Here is a 15,345-nt window from a genome sequence, read left to right as displayed (position 1 = left end):
CCGGATATTGTGACGGTAACAGGTGGTGAGAGCGACCACAGGCTCAGGCTGACTAGCTGATTGTTCCTGTCTCTGCCTCCTCCCCAGTCCCCACTTCTGTTGCCCCACGCTCTGTCCTCCCACCCCTGTGCCTGAGGTGGGAGTGGGACCGCCTGAGACTGCAGACCCTGCCCTCTGTCCTCCCGCCCCTCTGCCTGAAATGGGAGTGGGACCACTTCATGCAAAGTAAATAATGTAAATCGCTTATTGTCACAAGTAGGCTTCAAATGAAGTTACTGTGAAAAGCCCCTAGTCGCTACATTCCGGCGCCTGTTCGGGGAGGCTGTTACGGGAATTGAACCGTGCTGCTGGCCTGCCTTGGTCTGCTTTCAAAGCCAGCGATTTCGCCCTGTGCTAAATGTTTTTCCTACCAGTACAGGCAGATGTAAAATAAATACATTTGTCTCTTTGGGAAAGATGCATCATCAGTGGGTGCACACCCGTGTCTGAGTGGGTTTCCTCCGGGTGCTCCGGTTTCCTCCCACAAGTCCCGAAAGACGTGCTTGTTAGGTGAATTGGACATTCTGAATTCTCCCTCCATGACCTGAACAGGTGCCGGAGTGTGGCGACTCGAGGCTTTTCACAGTAACTTCATTGCAGTGTTAATGTAAGCTTCTAATAGAGATTATTATTAAAGAAGGAAGTAAAGGATTAAACTGAAAGTGCTGTACAAATCTGAAAAGGTTTGTGTTCTGTCAAAGGTGGGACCGATTTTAAGAAGCAGCAAAAAATGACCCAAAAAATAATTAAGAGGTAGGAAGGAAGTGGAGTCTGAGGGCAAACTAGCTCGAATATATAAATAGATAGAATCAGATGTGGCATGATTTATACAGTTGGGAATTAAGGTCAGTACTTCAGCTTGGAACTGCCAACAAACAGCCTCGTCCATAGTACTTGAGGAAAAGGACAGTCACATTGCTGGGTGTTTATTTTCGACCGCCAGATAGTCAGCGGGAAATTGAGGAGCAACTATGTGCACAATTCATGGAGGTGTGTAAAAATAATAATAGGGTAATTATATAAGGTGATTTCAACTTTCCCAACATTAATTGGAATAGTCATCATGTTAAGAGTTTATATAACTTTTATTAATGTCACAAGTAGGCTTACATTAACACTGCAATGATGTTACTGTGAAAATCCCCTAGTCGCCACATTCCGGCTCCTGTTCAGGTACACTGAGAGAGAATTCAGAATTTCCAATCCACCTAACAAGCAGATGGAGTAGAGTTCTGAAAATGTATGCAGGAGAACCTTTTAGCTCCATATGTAGAGGGTCCAACAAGGAATGGTGCGGTGCTGGACCTAATTCTGGGTAATGAAGCCGGCAGGTGGTTGATGTGTTGGAGGGGGAGCATTTTAGTGATAGCGACCACAACTTGGAACAAAATAAAATGGACAAGTTGCAAAAAAAGGTTGTGTATTGGCGGAGAACGGATTTTAGTAAAATAAGGCCAAGGAAGGGCAAGAGTTACTTGTGGGGAAATCTACAGAAGAGCACTGGGGCATTCAAAAAGGAAATGGGGAGGGTATAGGCCCAACATGTTCCCTCAAGGGTAATAGGAAGGAGTAACAAGCACAGAGAACCATGGATGGCCAGAGACATTCAGGATACGATGAGAAGGGAAAGAGAGGCTTTTAGCAAGTACAAGGGGATCAATCAACAAAGGCATTAGTGGAGCACAGAAAGTGCAGGATGGAGTTTAAGAAAGCAATTAAGAGAGCAAAGAGGGGACATGAGAAAGTTCTGGCTGGTAAAAGTAGGGAAAATCCCAAGATGTTCTGTAAGTATATCAATAACCGGGGAAAGAGTAGGGCCCATTCGGGACAAGGGGGGATCTGTGGGTGGAGCCAGAGGACATTGGCAGGATGTTGAGCAAATTCTTCACATCTGTCTTCACCCAAGAGAATGAGGAGGTAGATGTGGAACTCGGGGAGAGAGACTGAGGTTCTTGAGCAAATAGGGAATGACAAGGTATTGGAGATGTTGCAGGCTTAAAAGTGGACAAATCTCCATATGCAGATGATGTGTGTCCCAGGATGCTGTGGGAGGGAAGGGAGGAGATTGCAGGGACTCTGCCCCAAATTTTTAATTCCTCTCTGGCCACAGAGGACTGGAGAACAGCTAATATGATCCCACTATTTAAGAAAGATTGTAGAGATAAGCCAGGGAACTACAGAACAGTGAGTCTCATGTCAGTGGTAGAGAAACTATTGGCGAAAATTCTGAATCTATTTCCACTTGGAGAGGCAAGGATTGATCAGGATTAGTCAGCATGACTTTGTCAGAGGGAGGTCATGCCTAATTCATTTGATTGCATTTTTTGAGCATGTGACCAAGTGTGTAGATGAGGATAGTGAAGTTGATGCTGTTTATATGGATTTTAGCAAAGCCTTTGACAAGGTCCCACATGGGAAACTTATTAAGGGTAACTTGATAAGGTGGATTCAAAATTGACTTGGCTGTAGGAGACCAAGGGTGATGACAGACGGCTGCTTTAGTGACTGGAAGCCAGTGTCCAGTGGTGTCCCACAGGGATCTGAGCCGGGTCCCCTATTGTTCATCATTTATATAAACAACATAGATGACGATGTGGGGGGTACGATCAGTAGGTTTACAGATGACACAACGATTGGCCGGGTGGTTAACATTGAGGTTGAGTGTCTTGGGTTACAGGAAGATACAAACGGGATGGTCAAGTTGGAAGAAAAAAGGAGATGGAATTGAACCCTGAAGTGTGAGGTGATACACTTTGGAAGTTGAAATTTGACTAGGAAGTATTCACTGAATGGCCTGACAGTGGGAAGTTCCGAGGAACAAGGGGACATTGCCGTGTTTGTCCATAGATCTCTGAAGGCAGAAGGGCATGTTAATAGGGTGGTGAAAAGAGGCATATGGGACACTCGCTTTTACTAATTGGGGCATAGATTACAAAAGCAGGGAGGTCATGTTGGAGTCGTGTAGAAGTTTGGTGAGACCACAGCTGGAGTACTGTGTACAATTCTGGTCACCACATTATAGGAAGAATGTGGTTGTACCGGAAAGTGGAGCTGAGTCCACAAAAGATCAGCCATGATCTCATTGAATGGTGGAGCAGGCTCGAGGGGCCAGATGGCCTACTACTGCTCCTAGTTCTTATGTACTGGAGGGGTGCAGAGGAGATTCACCAGGATGTTGCCTGGGATGGAACATTTTAAGTTGTGAACAGAGGTTGGATAGGCTTGGGTTGTTTTTGGTGGAGCAGAAGAGACTGAAGGGCAGCATGATTGCACAGTGGTTAGCACCGTTGCCACACAGCGCCAGAGACCTGGGTTCGACTGTGTGGAGTTTGCACGTTCTCCCTCTGTCTGCATGGGTTTCCCCCGCGTGCTCCAGTTTCCTCCCACAGTCCAAAGATGTGCAGGTTAGATGGATCGGCTATGCTAAATTGCCTCGAGGTGGGGAATTGGGCCTAGGTAGGGTGCTCTTTCAGAGGGCCGGTGCAGACTCGATGGACTGAATGGCCTCCTTCTGCACTGTAGGGATTCTATGACCTGATCAAGGTGTACAAAATTATGAGTGGCATGGACAGGGTGGATAAGGAGCAGCTGTTCCCTTTAGTTCAAAGGTCAGCTACGAGGGGACAGAAGTTCAAGGTGAGGAGCAAGAGGCTTAGGGGGATTTGAGGAAAAACATTTTTACCCAGAGGGTGGTGACAGTTTGGAATGCACTGCCAGGGAGGGTAGTAGAGGCGGGTTGCCTCACATCCTTTAAAAAGTATCTGGATGAATACTTGGCATGTTATAACATTCAAGGACCAGGTGCTGGCAAATGGGATTGGGGAGGCAGGTCAGGTGTCTTTCATGCTTCGGTGCAGACTCTGATGGGCTGAAGAGCCTCTTCTGCACTGTATTATTCTGTAAAGATCTGGATGAAGGTTTTGAACTTCAATCGCTTTAATTGATGGGCGGGGGGGCTGGAAAGGACTCGCTGGAAATCACATGAGAGAGGAAAAAGAACTTCAATCGTCAACCTGCTCAGTTGTGAAGGCAGTCTCATTGGGGAACAAGCTGAGGAAGGAAGGCTATGTTTGCTGGCTCTCTCTGTCTTTCTGCCTTGTCTAAAATTGTGCGTGGCTCTCACCCTGCAGTCAGAGAACTCTCAGTGTGACTGGTCTGCATTTAAACCTGCAAAGCTGGGACCAGTTGGTGATAAATCCCAGATTTATCCACCTGGACCAGCTTTACACAGGAAACTCCAGGTCAACAACCTGGAGACCCTGCAAACTTTATCCTTTGTTTTGTAACAGCCTCTGAAGCGAGACTCTGTCTGTTTGTTGTTTGTTTGTCTATGCGTGTACTAGAGGAATTCTTCAGGAAGACATTGATAGTTTTACTTCCCAGTTACAACCGTGCGTTTATCAATGCTTGCAACTTGCTAAAAGTACTTTAATTTTTTTTTAAATATATTTTATTCAAGATTTTTGGCCAAACATAACAGTACGTAGTGTTTCTTTTACACAACAATAAAGCAATATAAATAACAGTGGCCAGTTTTAAACAAATAGATAAATAATATATAAACAAAAACAAAAACAAAACTGAATGGCAACTGCCTTGTCCAAAATAAATACTCTCCCAAAATACAATCCAGCAATCCAATATACAATTACCTATAACAACTACCTATACATATTATACATATACATTAACATCTCTGAGAGTCCGGGAGGCACTGGAACACAAAAAGGAATCTCGGGAGGACCACCATTTTAACCGCCTGCACCCTACCTGCCAATGACAAGGACAGCATGTCCCATCTCTTGAAATCCTCCTCCATCTGTTCCACCAACCGTGTTAAATTAAGCCTATGTATTGTACCCCAATTCTTGGCTATCTGGATCCCCAGGTACCGGAAGTCCCTTGTTACCTTCCTCAACGGTAAATCCTCTATCTCTCTGCTCTGCTCCCCCGGGTGCACCACAAATAACTCACTTGTCCCCATGTTCAGTTTATACCCTGAAAACTCCCCAAACTCCCCAAGTATCCGCATTATCTCTGGCATCCCCTCCGCCGGGTCCGCCACATATAGCAACAAATCGTCCGCTTATAGAGATACCCGGTGTTCTACTCCCCCCCTAAGTATTCCCCTCCACTTCCTGGAACCCCTCAGTGCCATGGCCAAGGGTTCAATCGCCAGTGCAAACAATAACGGGGACAGAGGACATCCCTGCCTCGTCCCTCTATGGAGCCGGAAATAGTCAGACCCCCGTCCATTCGTGACCACGCTCGCCATCGGGGCCCTATACAGCAACTGTACCCACCTGATATACCCGTCCCCAAAGCCAAATCTCCTCAACACCTCCCACAAATAATCCCACTCCACTCTATCAAATGCTTTCTCGGCATCCATCGCCACCACTATCTCCGCTTCCCCCTCTGGCGGGGGCATCATCATTACCCCTAGCAGCTTCCGTATATTTGTATTCAGCTGTCTCCCCTTCACAAACCCAGTTTGGTCCTCATGAACCACCCCCGGGACACAATCCTCTATCCTCATTGCCATTACCTTGGCCAGAATCTTAGCATCCACATTCAGGAGGGAAATTGGCCTACAGGATCCGCATTGCAGCGGGTCTTTTTCCTTCTTTAGGAGGAGCGATATCGTTGCCTCTGACATAGTCGGGGGCAGCTGCCCCCTTTCCCTCGCCTCATTAAAGGTTCTCATCAGTAGCGGGGCCAGCAAGTCCATATATTTCCTATAGAATTCAACTGGGAATCCGTCTGGTCCCGGGGCCTTCCCCGCCTGCATACTCCCAATCCCTTTCACCACTTCCTCCGTCTCAATCTGTGCTCCCAGTCCCACCCTCTCCTGCTCCTCCACCTTGGGAAATTCCAGCTGATCCAGAAAGCACATCATTCTCTCCTTCCCATCCGGGGGCTGAGCTTCATATAATCTTTCGTAAAATGCCTTGAACACTCCATTCACTCTCTCCGCTCCCCGCTCCATCTCTCCCTCCTCATCTCTCACCCCCCCCCATCTCCCTCGCTGCTCCCCTTTTCCTCAGTTGGTGGGCCAGCAACCAGCTCGCCTTCTCCCCGTATTCGTACTGTACACCCTGTGCCTTCCTCCATTGTGCCTCTGCCTTACCCGTAGTCAACAAGTCAAATTCTACATGTAGCCTTTGCCTTTCCCTGTACAGTCCCTCCTCCGGTGCCTCCGCATATTGCCTGTCCACCCTCAGAAGTTCTTTCAACAACCGCTCCCTTTCCCTACCCTCCTGCTTTCCTTTATGTGCCCTAATAGATATCAGCTCCCCTATAACCACTGCCTTCAGCGCCTCCCAGACCACTCCCACCTGTACCTCCCCATTATGATTGAGTTCCAAGTACCTTTCAATACACCCCCTCACCCTTAAGCACACCCCCTCATCTGCCAATAATCCCATGTCCATTCTCCAGGGTGAACGCTGTTGTTTTTCTTCCCCTATCTCCAGGTCCACCTAATGTGGAGCATGATCCGAAATGGCTATAGCCGTGTACTCCGTCCCCGTCACCTTTGGGATCAGTGCCCTTCCCAGAACAAAAAAGTCTATCCGTGAATAAACTTTGTGGACATAGGAGAAAAACGAAAACTCCTTACTCCTAGGTCTACTAAATCTCCAGGGGTCTACTCCTCCCATCTGCTCCATAAAGTCCTTAAGCACCCTAGCTGCAGCCGGCCTCCTTCCTGTCCTGGACCTCGATCTGTCCAGCCCTGCGTCCAGCACTGTATTAAAATCTCCACCCATTATCAACTTCCCCACTTCTAGGTCCGGGATTCGTCCTAACATACGCCTCATAAAGTTGGCATCATCCCAGCTCGGGGCATACACGTTCACTAATACCACTGCCTCCCCTTGCAATTTGCCACTCACCATCACGTATCTGCCCCCACTATCCGCCACTATAGTCTTTGCCTCAAACATTACCCGCTTCCCCACTAGTATGGCCACCCCCCTGTTTTTTGCGTCTAGACCCGAATGAAACACCTGCCCCACCCATCCTTTGCGTAGTCTGACCTGGTCTATCAGCTTCAGATGCGTCTCCTGAAGCATAACCACATCTGCCTTAAGTTTCTTTCGGTGTGCGAGTACCCGTGCCCTCTTAATCGGCCCATTCAGCCCTCTCACATTCCACGTGATCAACCGGGTTGGGGGGCTCTTTACCCCCTCCTTGATGACTAGCCATCTCCTTTTCCAATCCAGCTCCTCACCCGGTTCCCACGTAGCCGTATCTCCCCCAAGCGGCGCCCCCCCACCCTGACCACCCCCCCATACCAGCTCCCCCTTCTCCCCAGCAGCAGCAACCCAGTTAACCCCCCCCCGCTAGATCCCAAACTAGCGTAATTGCACCCCCCATGTTGCTCCCAGAAGTCAGCAAACTCTGGCCGACCTCGGCTTCCCCCCGTGACCTTGGCTGACACTGTGCAAGGCCCCCTCCTTCCTGTTTCCCTGTTCCCGCCGTGATTACCATAGCGCGGGAACAAAGCCCGCGCTTCCCTTTTGGCCCCGCCCCCAATGGCCGGCGCCCTCAGCTCCTCATCCTCCCTCCCCCACGACATGGGGAAGAGAGAAAAGTTACAGGATTAACAACTTGGGAAGTCATCTCTTCCCTCTTTTCCCCCCCTTCATCCCACATATTCACCCCCCCCCCCACTTTGTCCCAAACGATCTTTTTATGGCCCGCTCACTCCAGTTTCTCCTCGACAATAAATGTCCACGCCTCATCTGCCGTTTTGAAGTAGTGGTGTTTCCCTTGATGTGTGACCCACAGTCTTGCCAGTTGCAGCATTCCAAATTTAATCTTCCGTTTGTGCAGCACCGCCTTGGCCCGATTAAAGCTTGCCCTCCTTCTCGCCACCTCCGCACTCCAATCTTGATATACGCGGATCACCGCGTTCTCCCATCTACTGCTCCGAGTTTTCTTTGCCCGTCTGAGGACCATCTCTCTGTCCTTATAACGGAGAAATCTCACCACTATGGCTCGAGGAATTTCTCCAGCCCTCGGTCTTCGCGCCATAACTCGATAGGCTCCCTCCACCTCCAGCGGACCCGTCGGGGCCTCCGACCCCATTAACGAGTGCAGCATCGTGCTCACATATGCCCCGACGTCCGCCCCTTCTACACCTTCGGGAAGACCAAGAATCCTTAAATTCTTCCTCCTCGCATTATTCTCCAGCACCTCCAGCCTTTCCACACACCTTTTGTGCTGTGCCTCGTGCATCTCAGTTTTCACCACCAGGCCCTGTATGTCGTCCTCATTCTCAGCAGCCTTTGCCTTCACGACCCGAAGCTCCTGTTCCTGGGTCTTTTGCTCCTCCTTTAGCCCCTCAATCGCTTGTAATATCGGGGCCAACAGCTCCTTCTTCATCTCCTTTTTGAGTTCTTCCACGCAACGCCGCAGGAACTCTTGTTGGTCAGGGCCCCATATTAAACTGCCTCCTTCCGATGCCATCTTGCTTTGTGCCTGCCTTCCTGGCCGCTGCTCTAGAGGATCCACCGCAATCCGGCCACCTTCCTCTCTTTTTTCCATCCGTGTCCAGGGGGGATTCCCTTCTGGATTACAGCACAGTGTTTTTTGCCGTTAAAATTGCCGTTGGGGCTCCTATTAAGAGCCCAAAAGTCCGTTCCACCGGGAGCTGCCGAAACGTGCGACTTAGCTGGTCATCGCCGCACCAGGAAGTCCAAAAGTACTTTAATAAGTACTTTATAATAAACAGTAGTTTATTGAAAGAAGCCTTGGTAAAGACATTTTTGGGGGAGATTGGGAGAGAAGTTGAACGTTGGCCATTTTGGTGAGTAAATTGAAGCTTTAGGTGAATGGTACAACCTGCGGAGTTGTGGGGCGAGATACTACTCACACTCCTCCCATCCTGATCGGAACAATTTGAAGAGGAAAAGAGTAACTAAAGCTGGCATTTGTCCTCGAGAGAGTGAGTCTCGGGATTTGAGTGGAAAACAACAAAATGGAGGAGGCTTTAAACGGGTATTTTGTGGGAGAAGCCTTAAAAAAATTCAGAAAGGTAATTGAAAATCAAGAGGTGATAGAGAAGGATGAACATCGAACAATCACTGAGAAAAGTTTCCAGAAAACTATTGGACCCAAAGGCTGACAAGTCCCCAGGGCCAGATGACTTGTATCCTAGGGTTTTAAAAGTAGTGGTGGCACAGAGAGTAGATGCATTGGTTATAATCTCCCAAAATTCCTCAGATTCTGGAAGGGTCCCAGTGATTGGAAAATAGTGAATGTAACACCTTCATTCAGGAAAGAAGGGAGGAGAAAGCCGGAAACCATAGGCCAGTTAGCCTAACATGTGTGTCATAGAATCATAGAACATACAGTGCCGAAGGAGGCCATTCAGCCCATCGAGTCTGCACCGATCCACTTAAGGCCTCACTTTCACCTTATCCCCGTAACCCAATAACCCACGGGGCAGCACGGTAGCATTGTGGATAGCACAAATGCTTCACAGCTCCAGGGTCCCAGGTTCGATTCCGGCTTGGGTCACTGTCTGTGCGGAGTCTGCACATCCTCCCCGTGTGTGCGTGGGTTTCCTCCGGGTGCTCCGGTTTCCTCCCACAGTCCAAAGATGTGCGGGTTAGGTGGATTGGCCATGCTAAATTGCCCATTGTGTCCAAAATTGCCCTTAATGTTGGGTGGGGTTACTGGATTATGGGGATAGGGTGGAGGTGTGGACCTTGGGTAGGGTGCTCTTTCCAAGAGCCGGTGCAGACTCGATGGGCCGAATGGCCTCCTTCTGCACTGTAAATTCTATGAACCCCTCATAGAAATGTTACAGCACAGAAGGCCATTCAACCCATCTTGTCCGTGCTAGCCCGAGGATGCCCAGGTGCCCTTTCTAATCCCACCTTCCTGCACCCGGTCCATAGCCCTGTAGCTTAGAGCACTTAAGGTGCAGGGCCAGGTACTAAGAGTTTAGGGTCTCTGCCTCCTCCTCCAACTCGCACAGCAAATTCCAGATTCCCACTAACTACCCTCTGCATAAAAAAAGTTCTTCCTCATGTCCCCTCGACACTTTCTGCTTCTTATCTTGAATATATGTCCCCTGGTTCTAGAATTCTCCACCAAGGGAAACAATTTTATCCTATCCACTCTATCTCTCCCCCTCATAATTTTGAATGCCTCAATTAAGTCATCCATCAGCCTTCATTGTTCCAAAGAAAATAACCCCAAACTATCCAATCTCTCCCCGTAGCTACACTTTTCTGGGCCCAACAATATGTGTACTTGTACACCAAGATCTCTCACTTCATCCACCCCTCTTCGTATATTCCCATTTATTGTGTACTCCCTACAACTGTTTGACCTCCCTAAATGCATGACCTCACACATCTCTGTGTTAAATTCCATCTGCCACTTTATCACCCACTCCATCAATCCATCTGTATCATTCTGGAGATTGTATCTATCCTCTACACAGTCCACCACTCGGCCAATCTTTGTGTCGACTGCACATTTCCCAATCGTGCTCCCACGTTCACGTCCAAATCGTTAATCTATAACACAAACAGTAAGGGTCCTAAATCCGATCCGTGTGGAACACCACTTGAAACAACTTTCTAATTGCAAGGGAAGCCATTGACCATTACCCCTTGTTTCTTGTTACTAAGCCAACTTTTTATCCAGTTTGCCACATTGCTCTATATCCCATGGGCTTTCACTTTCTTGACCAATCTGCCAATTGGGACTTTGTCAAACGCCTTGCTAAAATCCATGCACACCACATCCACTGCACTACCTTCATCTACCTTTCTTGTTTGTCACTTGCTCAAAGAATTCAATCAAATTTGTGAGGCAGGACATTCCTTTAACTAATCCATGCTGACTATCCTTGACTAGTCCATGCCTTTCTATGTGACAGTCAATCCTATCTCTCAGGATTGATTCTAGTAATTTGCCCACCACTACATAAGACTAACTGGACTATAATTGTTTGACTTTGTGATAGGGAAAGTCTGAGAATCCATTATTAAGGAGGTTACAGTAGGATACTTAGAAAATCATAATGTCATCAGGCAGAGCCAACATGGCTTTGTGAAATGGAAATTGTGTGTAACTAATCTGTTTTGTCATGCAATAACATTCAAGATGGATAAAGGGGAACCGGTAGATGTGGCAGACTTCAAATTCCAGAAAGCATTTGATAAGGTGTCACATCAAAGGTTACTGCCAAGATAAGATGACATGGTGCGGGGGGGGGGGGGGGGGGGCATATTTACACGGATACAGGATTTGTTAGCTAACAGGAAGCAGAGAGTAGGAATAAATAGATCCATTTCTGATTGTCAAGCTGTAACTGGTGGAGTGACACCGGGATCAGTGCTGGTTCCTCAAATATTTACAATCTACATCAATGAGTTAGATGAAGAGATCAAATATATGAAAGTTAAAATGAGCAATGAAATCAGGGTAGAGAGGAAAGATGTCACCAGGAGGTGGAGATTCTGCAAATGGATGTGGCCAGGTTCAGTGAGTGGGCAGACATCTGGCAGATGGAGAATAACAGGAGTAAATGTGACCTTGTCTGTTTTGGCAGGAGGAATGGAAAAGCTGTATATTATTCAAATGGAGCGAGATTGCAGAATTCTGAGATACAGAGGGATCTGGGTGTCCTGGTACAGGAATCACAAAAGCTTAGTGTGCAGGCAAAGCAGGTGATTGGGGAAGGGAAATGGAATATGGACATTTATTGCAAAGGGAAAGGATTATAAAAGAGGGGAGTTTCACTGCAGCTGTACAGGGCCTTGGTGAGACCACATCTGGAATACTGTGTACAGATTCAGTCTCCGTATTTGGGAATAAAGATATAATTGCTTTAGAATCAGTTCAGAGAAGGTTCACTTGACCCATTCCTGGGATGAGGGGCTGATTGGATGAAGAGGTTGAACAGGTTGGGCCCAATCCCACTGGAGTTTGGAAGAATGGGAGGTGATCTTATTGAAACATGGAATATTCTGAGGGGACTAGACAAGGTGGATACCCAGAGGATGTTTCCTCTTGTGGGGGACATGGGAACTCAGAGGCAGATTTTAAGAATAAGAGGTTTCCCGTTAAAGACAGAGATGATGATTTATATTTTGTGCTTCAAGAGGGTGATGAGAGTGGAATTCTCTTCCCAGACAGCAGTGGATCATTGGCTCACTGAATCTATTCAGGGCTGAGTTCCACAGATTGTTGACAGACAAGTGAGTCCAGGGTTATGGGGTGGGGAGCAGACAGGAAGGTGGAGCCAAGACCACAGTCAGATCAGCCACGATCTTATTGAATGGTGCAGCAGACTTGAGGGGCCGAATGGCCTACTCCTGCTCCTAACTCCAATGTTCCCCTGTTGCTTTGCAAACTTCAAACTACCATCAGGTCACCCTTCAGTCTTCTCTATTCTAGAGAAAAGCCCCAGCTTTTCCTGAGGGTGAAATGCTCTCAGTTCTGATATTATTCTTGTGAATCTTTGTTCCACCTTCTCCAGTGCCTCGATTTCCTTTTTCTGAACGGAAATCATAAATGTTGTCAGTGCTCCAAGTGTAATCTAACCCTGGCTCTAAATGACATAACCCTGCTTTTCAATTCTCTCCCTCCAGAATGGAACCCTATATATGGGCCCCGCATCGCAGGAAAGATGTTAAGTTCTCAGAGAGATTGCAGGGGAGATTTACGAGAATGGCACCAGGGATGAGGGACTTCAGTGAGTTGGAGAGACTATAGAGGCTGAAATTTTCTCTTTAGATCAGAGCCATAAGGACAGAGAAGGAGGCCATTTGGCCCATCGAGTCAATGCCAAATTTCTGTAGAGCCAACCAGTCAGTCCCACTGCTCCATTCTCTCCCCCAGCCCCACAAAGTGAAATTGAGTGAGGGGCCGGAGAGAGAGTTTCCCTCCCTCTCGAGGTGTGGGCTGTAAAAACCCTGGGGGAAGCCCTACTTCAGGTTTTCTTGCTAATTAGTGAACATTAAATTAAATTCAATGACTGGCTGTGGATTTATTTTGAATTTGATTGTTCCACTTCTCCTGTTTTTATTCCTGTTGTGATTACGCTCTGGGTAAGGATGGTTGACAGGTAACAGGATGGGAAATTGTGGTTTGGGTCTTCGCTGACCAAATGTTTTATTGATCTGAAAGGTATAAAAGGGACCAAACTCCAGCAGAAATCGAGCAGAGCTGAGAACAGACGACTTGCTGTGTGGGAACAGGGAGATGAACAGCTCCCAGAGGACAGAGAAAACAAGAATGCCTGGAATCCTGGACAACACCTGGGTGTCAAGGCCACCATGTTTTCACTGCTTGGCATGGGAATGCTGACTCCCTGTACCGGGGACGGAGCGTGGGGAAGACAATTGTTTGAGAGTTTGACGTGGCTTGGGCGGGGTCAGATGGTTCAATGACAGGTTTTGTAATTGGTCCATTCGAATGTTAGCTCGGCAATGATTGGGTGAAATCAGTCTCCATAGACTTTGTGATGTAATAAAGTATAAGAAGGGATTCCCCGAGCACAGAGATTTGTTGAGGTTTTACATATTCCACTGACTGGGGCCATGGCATCTGGGGCAGAGCAGGGAGCATTTACCTGGAGATGGTGCTTCTACCCAGAGTGTAATGGGAATGCTGCTGCACTTTGATACTACTGCTCAGACATTAGCATGTGTCAGCTCTTATTTATACTGAATAACATCGAACCACTGTCACCAATAAGGGTTATCACTGTGAATCATTTCAGAGTTTGGGGAAGCGGGTGTTAAGGGTCTATACAAACAAATTAGCAGCAGAAATAGGTCATTCGGCCCCTCAAGCCTGCTCCACCATTCAATAAAATCAGGGCTGATCTGATTGTGGTCCCAACTCCACTTTCCTTCCTCCACCCTTTCACTCCCTCGTCAATCAAGAATTTATCAAACTCAGCCTTAAAACATATTCACTGACCCTGCCCCTCCACTCTCTGGGAAAGAGAGATTCACAGACCCAGGGCCCTCAGGAGAACAAATATCCTCATCAGCATCTTAACTGGGAAACCCCTTGGGCTGGATTCTCCGCCTTGCCAGCAGCGCACCCATGCTGGGGATTTCCTGGCGGCGTGGGGCTGCCCACAATGGGAAACCCCATTGACCGGCTGGTGAGACGGAGAATCCCGCAGCCAGCGGGGTGCACTGCACCAGAAAACAGAATCGCAGCCCGGTTTTTAAACAGTGTCCCCGAGTTCTCGTCTCTGCCACAAGGGGAAACATCCTCCCAGCATTCTCTCTGTCAATTCCACTCAGGACCTCGTGTTTCAATAAGATCCTCTCTCATTCTTCTCAACTGCAATGGATACCGTCCCAACCTGTCAAACCTTTCCTCAGAGGATAAACCCTCATTCCAGGAATCCGGGGAGTCAACCTCCTCTGAACTGCTTCTGATGCAATTACCTCATTTCTGAAATAAGGAGACCCAAACTGTACACAGTGCTCCAAATATGGTCTCACCAAGGCCCTGTACAACTGCAGTTAAATATCCCAACTTTTATATTCCAGTCCCTTTGCAATAAACACCAATATTCCATTCACCTTCCCAGTCACTGGCTGTACCTGCAAACAAATTTACTGAGATTCCTGTATCAGGAGACCCAGATCCCTCTGTACCTCAGAGTTCTGAAATCTTTCTCCATTTATATCTGCTGTTTTATTTAATCCTTCCTGCCAAAGTGGACAAGCTCATGTTTTTCCACATTATGCTCCATCCGCAACATTTTTGTCCATTCACTTAACCTATTCGTTGTCCTTTGCAGACTCCTTAAGTCCACGTCACAAAATACTTTCTGATCTATCTTTGTGTCGTAACCAAATTTCGCTGTCAAGGACGTCACGGTGGTGCAGCGGTTAGCACTGTGTCCTCACAGCTCTGAGGACCCGGGTTTGATCCAGGCCGGGTCACTGTCCTAGTGGAGTTTGCACATTATCCCCGTAATTGCGTGAGTCTCACCCCCACAACCCAAAGATGTGCAGGGTCGGTGAACTGGCCACACTAAATTGCCGCTTAAGTGGGAAGAAAAAGAGAATTGGGTACTTTAACTTTATTTTTTTTAAATTAGCCGCCATGCATTCGATTCCATCATCCAACACATTATTATTAGAAACAGCATTGACTAAACATTACTTTTGTAGGAAACCTACACATTAAAGTATAAAATAGAACATTGCCCTTTACACAATCAAAAACCGCACTTCACAATTATATTTTACTCTACCCCGGAAGTCGAAACTTAATCATTTCACAACCAGTCCAAAGTGATGATTC

At 47.5% G+C, this 15,345-nt stretch overlaps 1 long non-coding RNA gene across 1 annotated transcript; it reads left to right on the top strand.

Annotated features, from left to right (window-relative positions):
* Positions 1-127: 127 nt before the first annotated feature.
* On the top strand, positions 128-13,570 carry LOC140419866 (uncharacterized). Its single transcript, XR_011946054.1, has 2 exons — positions 128-225; positions 13,198-13,570. It is a non-coding gene; the product is annotated as an uncharacterized lncRNA (long non-coding RNA).
* Positions 13,571-15,345: the final 1,775 nt, after the last annotated feature.

Source organism: Scyliorhinus torazame, chromosome 5, assembly GCF_047496885.1.
Source record: "Scyliorhinus torazame isolate Kashiwa2021f chromosome 5, sScyTor2.1, whole genome shotgun sequence".
Classification (NCBI taxonomy): Eukaryota; Metazoa; Chordata; class Chondrichthyes; order Carcharhiniformes; family Scyliorhinidae; genus Scyliorhinus; species Scyliorhinus torazame.
This window is presented reverse-complemented; position numbering and strand designations above follow the sequence as displayed.